The sequence below is a fragment of the Mustela nigripes genome, chromosome 8 (assembly GCF_022355385.1).
Source record: "Mustela nigripes isolate SB6536 chromosome 8, MUSNIG.SB6536, whole genome shotgun sequence".
In the NCBI taxonomy this organism is placed as follows: Eukaryota; Metazoa; Chordata; class Mammalia; order Carnivora; family Mustelidae; genus Mustela; species Mustela nigripes.
The window spans coordinates 21911972-21917921 of NC_081564.1; positions in this window are offsets into that span (position 1 = coordinate 21911972).

Consider the following 5950-nt stretch of genomic DNA (forward strand, 5'->3'; position numbering starts at 1 on the left):
CTTCGGCTCAGGTCCTGATCCCAGCGTCCTGGGATCGAGTCCCACATCGGGCTCCTTGCTTGGCAGGGAGCCTGCTTCTCCTTCTCCCTCTGCCTCTGCCTGCCACTCTGTCTGCCTGTGCTTGCTCTCGCTTCTCTCTCTATGACAAATAAATAAAATCTTAAAAAAAAAAAAAAAGACCCTGCCCGGGTCCCCAGTAGAGGTGCTGTGCCTTGCAACTGCTTCCATTGGCCCTGTCAATGTCTTCCCAGAGGCTGGGTCTTACCCTGGACCCCTGGAAGGTCCCCACAGGGCCAGGAGCCCATAGGACAAATGTGGCTAATGGAACCTGGCCTGGACTCTTGTGTCTGGCTCCAGTTCAGCAATGGGGATATAAAAAATCCAGACATCACCTCATCGCTGTTTCATCAAAAAAGGAGACTTTCTCCCAGCCCATCCCTGCAGAGGACAAATTCTTGCTGGCTGTGTGGCCTGGGAGGGAGCAGGAAGAGAGGAAGAGGGAAGCTGGGGAGTTCTCCCATCTTGGGGGTCACAGGGCAGCCTGGTTTGTCATCATAGGCCTGGGGCTGGCTCCTTGGTAACCATGACCACCCCACTCCCAGGCACTCTGTGGGCCCCTGACAAGCATAAGCTCCTCCCCCTTCCCCACCCTCTGAGGGAGGTACTGGATCCCCTTCTAAAGGGGGTGAGGGGCCTTGTCTGAGGTCACTGAGCTACAGCCAGGATTTGCCCCCCAATCCAACTGACTCCAGAGCCAGTGCTCTCAGCTTCCTGGGAGCCAAGAGGCCTGCGGCAGAAGCACAGCTCTCTTCAGATGCCATGGGTGACCTTGGACAGGTCTGAGACCCTTCCTGAGTATTCCCTTAGGGATTTTCAGAGGAAAACTCCAGGTCAACCAACCACCTTCTCCAGGATAGTTCTGCCAGGAGTTTACATGTTGAGCTTTCCTGGAAGATTCGGTCTGAACACAGTGCCTGAAAGCCTCAGAAAGAAAAATAAAACAAAAAGTCGGGGAGCCTGGGTGGCTCAGTGGGTTAAAGCCTCTGCCTTCGGCTCAGGTCATGATCCCAGGGTCCTGGGATCCAGCCCCACATTGGGCTCTCTGTTCAGCGGGGAGCCTGCTTCCCCTCCTCTCTCTCTGTCTGCCTCTCTGCCTACTCGTGATCTCTGTCAAATAAATAAACAAAATCTTAAAAAAAAAAAAAGTCAACAAACAAAACCACCACAGGACCAGAAAGTCTCCAAGAGCTAGGACAGGAAGGTTCACATGACCCTAAATACCCAATGTGTTCTTTCTAGAGGCAGATCTAGCCCCGCCCTCTCCCTAGCCCTGCCTGCTCTGTCCCCGTGGCTCCTCTGTCCCTGCTTTAGGGGATCTGTGGTCCATTCATGCCACATCAAGTGCCAGTCAGAACACTGGAAACCCTCAGCAGGCTGCCCAAGGCCAGTGCCCCAGCACAACTAAGCAGAGGTGGGCCTCACTGACCCCTATGCCCTGTCTTCCTTTCCTTTCCTTTCCAGTCTTCAAGGGCCATTGCCAGAACAGAGGCAAAGCTATGAATCCCCATTTTTACGTTAAATCACCCAGCTGTTAAGTATCGACAAGTGTATTAGCCATTTGCTCTGTGATCTCAGACCCATTCCCTGCCCTTCCTCTGATTTGCTTGGCCTCCCAGGTGCTCGACCCTGTGAAATACACTTCCCAAGCTCCTCTGCCAACTGACTCTAGTTAGGTTCAGCCATTGGGAGGCACTGAAGAAAGACTGGCAGGTGGGAAGAGGACAGGCTATTCCCCATCTCTCTGTGCATGCCAGGGTCTCCTCCAAAGCTTCAGTGCCTTCAGATAGCCCAACCTCCATGGGTCCTGGCTACAAATTTGGGTAACCACCCCTCTACTGCCTCCTGTTTGGTCTTTCAAAATTGTCTCTAATGACTCCTCTAAGGCGGGCTCTGTTTTTCTGACTGATATGACAATTAATTCAATCCTTTTTTTCTTTTTTAAATTTTATTTACTTATTTGGCAGGGGGAGGGTGGGCAGAGAGAGAGAGAGCACACCTGGGGGAGCTGCAGAGGGAGAGGGAGAAGGAGACTCCCCTCTGAGAAGGGAACTTGAACTCAACACCAGGATTCCCGGATCATGACCTGAGCTGAAGGCAGGTACTTAACTGACTGAGCCTCCTAGGCAACCCCAAATCCTCTTTTTTTGCACATTTTTTTTGTCATAGTAAAATACATATAACATAAAATTTGCCATTTTAACCATTTCTAAGTGTACAGTTCAGCAGTGTTAATTACATTCATAATGCTGTGCAATGGTGACCATTGTTTCTAAATAAGATTTTTTTTTAATACCCTTGGGTCAGGGAGGGTCCAAGCCAAGGCAGTCCACAGGCCACATCAGCTGAGGGCTGCCTGCTTGTGACCTTCACTTTGCAGGTGGCAAATATTCTCTCACGTGTTCGCCTGCCTGAGCATCCCAAATCCCACGATATTAATAGGAGAGGACAGACCACCCCATTCCCCAGAGGAGACTGGAGCTCAGGCAGGCATGGCTACTGACCAAGACACCTGATTCCCAGCTAGCTTCCTGTTAGCTGCCTTCCTCCCAGTCTTCAAACCTGCGCATGTGTCCCCTGCTGTTCTGCCCCCCCCCAAGGTGAACTCCTGCCAGTGGCTCCCCCTCAGTGTCACCTGGGGAATGGGGAAGGGGTGGGAGGGTCCTTGGGGTTTTCATACCCAAGGACACCATAGAACTGGGCACCAAGTAAGTGTAATAATAATGCCAACAACAACAACAAGGCGAACTAATGTTTATTCATATTCAGTTCCTTCTGCACATGAGAAGGAAGGAAGAGCCAATGGTCTTGCATCCTTGCCTTCCAGGGGTCAGACAGAAGAGTGGAAAAGCTCAGAGCAGAGGCCTTCAAAATTAAAGCAAGCCAATGACCAAACGAGCAGGGGCCTACTACATTCCCCGAGCAACTTCAGGTACTTTGTCTCTTAATCCTCAAGGATCCTGAGAAAACAGAGGCTCCATAAGGAGGTCCACAGGGTTCCACAGCAGGAAGGGGCGGAGCCAGGACTCAGACCCAGGTCTCCTTACGTACAAAGACCACAGCCCTTATGCACCCGTGTATTACGTGCTCACTCTGCCTCCCTGCTTTTGCCTGGGCTGTTCCTCCATGAAGGGCTGCCTCTGCGAGGGATCATAAAATGCATGTCAGACTGGGCTGAAGGGGTCCCCCAGGGCCTGCCGCAGTCCTTCTGCCATCGCTTGGGCAGGGCCCTGGACCGGTGCCCAGACTCTGCTGCAGCCTGAGGAGAGCCAAGCAGGCCCTCAGCCAACTGCTGAAGAGGCACAATGGCAGCGGGGAGAGGGGCCTGGGGCAGAGGACAGAGGCTTCTGGTGGCTCCAAATCTCTGCCAGGGCATGGTGAGTATTCTGTGTCAAGCCCTGGGCCTCAGTGGGTAACAGGGCATCTCACAGGCATTGGTTTAAACCTGGCTCTGATTAACACAAACCCAGGTTTGTCTGGGAACATACAAACCTGCTCTGAAGGACACTTGAGAATCATCCTAGTTGCCCCCAAGGGAGGGACTGGGTGGCTGGGGACAGAGAGGGGAAGGGAGACTTTTCATTGTCTATCCTTTATGCCTTTGGACTTTTAAACCATTAAAAAATCATTTAAAAAGTTTAAACTTGGGGCGCCTGGGTGGCTCAGTGGGTTAAAGCCTCTGCCTTTGGCTCAGGTCATGATCTCAGGGTCCTGGGATGGAGCCTCGCATTGGGCTCTCTGCTCAGCAGGGAGCCTGCTTCCCCCCTCTCTCTCTGCCTGCCTCTCTGCCTACTTGTGATCTCTGTCAAATAAATAAAATCTTAAAAAAAAAAAGTTTAAACTGTGGTTTGGTAAATCATTGCTGTGTGACCTTGAGCAAGCCATGTAACCTCTTTGAGTTTCTATTTCACAGATATTAAGTAGCGCTTACTTCACAGGGAAAGAATAAGATACACATGAAAGTATTCACACAAAGTGCTTAGCATGGGCTCTGAGACACAGTAAAAGCTCTTAAAATGGGGTTACTATTATTTTTTTTTTATTTTTAAAGATTTTATTTATTTATTTGACAGATAGAGATCTCAAGTAAGCGGAGAGGCAGGCAGAAAGAGAGAGAGAGGAGGAAGCAGGCTCCCCACTGAGCAGAGAGCCCAATGCAGGGCTTGATCCCAGAACCTGGCGTCAGTGGTCCAACCAACTGAGCCACGCAGGCGCCCCACTACTATTATTATTAATACATTATTATTTTTGGCCATCTGTCTGTCAGACCCCAACCAATGGCTACTATCACAGTCCTCTGACACCTCCCAGGATCTCTTCCTGAAGACTGAGGCCATTCTGGCAAATTCCAGCTCTTGCTATTAGGTCTGTGACTTGGGTAGATCATGTCATCTCTCTGTGCCTCAGTTTCCTCCTTTGTGAAACAGAGATACTAGAACTTGCCCACTATTCACAAGATAAATAAAACAATCAAGGCTTAGTCATTCAACATTTCCCAGTGATCTTGATCTCTGAACCACATATGATGGCAGGCATGGTGGAGTGGGAGGGATGGGGGGCGGTGCCAAGGTGAGGCCAAGGGGCTCACAGTCCAGGGGGAGGCAGCTAAGTTAACAGATGCTTGCAAAAAGGAAGAGAAGTGGTAGGTGGGAGAGAGGGAGCTAAGAGAGGCTAGCCGAGGAGCCTAACCCAGCCTGGGGTAAAAAGAGCACCAAGGAAGCCTTCCTGGAAGAGGTGTTGCCATAGCTAAGCACTGAGAGATGACTAGGGGTTGCTCAGTAAGATGAGAAAGAAGGTCAGGAAATGCCTGCAGGCAGGGGTAGCAGTAAGAACAAGGGCTGGGAAGACCCAGCAGGTTGTTCTAGAACCAGCAGGAAGTGAAGCCAGTGGGAAGGGGAGGAAAGGCTTTTGTCACTGACCTGAGAGGACTGCCTGGTTTCAGACACCAGGTTGACCACTCTTCTGCTGTTCAATTTAGGCAAGTTCCTTAACTTCTCTGTGCCAAATGAGAAGGAAAGTGTTTATCACACTGTTGTTGTGAGGGTAAAAGGGAGTTAATTCACATAAGTTGCTTAGAAGAGGGGCTGGCACACAGCCCTGTTCTGTTCTGTCCTTCACAGGCCCAGGCGCGCTGTGGCTTTTAGGGAGATGATGCTGACATGCACTGAGTGGATGAACAAGTGAGCAAACAGGGCGCCAAGCTCTCAGACAACCCCATGCCCCACTTCATGCCAACCCCCAGGGTTGGAGCCTGCTCTAACCTCCCCACCTGCTCACCACTGAGCTGGGATCACACACGTGGCCTGGAGGCAGCAATGCTCCTGCCCCTCTGCCCCCACTGGAACCCTCTCTGCCACAAAGTGCCCATCACAAGTTCATCCCCCATCTCTGACACTGTCTGCAGGGGCCACAACTTGAGAGCCCCAGGCTTGAGGGGCTAGGCTGGACCTCGAAAGGGAAGGAGAACTCTATTGATGGTCACCAGCTAGTGCTGGGTCTGACACAGGCCAATAACTCAGGACTGACTCCCAATTCAGGGAAGTGAGGACTGGCCTGGGGGGAAAGGGGAGTCGTGACCAAGGTCCCAGCTTCCAGAGCTGGGTTTCTCCACTTCTCTATTTCCCCCATCACCCAGCCTATCTTAGCTCTCTCTTGTTTGCCTGGCCTGGTTGCTGAGGTCCCTGTTCAGACGCACAGGAGACCCAGTTCCAAGGTGAAAGATTCAAGGTCGGGGAGTGAATAAGAGAAATCAGAAGGACAGATGGCAGTGCTGACACTGTCAAGATCATTCGCACTGTACAAATGGGGAAACTGAGACCCAGAAGAGATTCTGTAAGCTTCTCTGAGCTGCCTAGCCCATTCATGGCAGGGCTGTGGTGGTACCTTGTCCTTC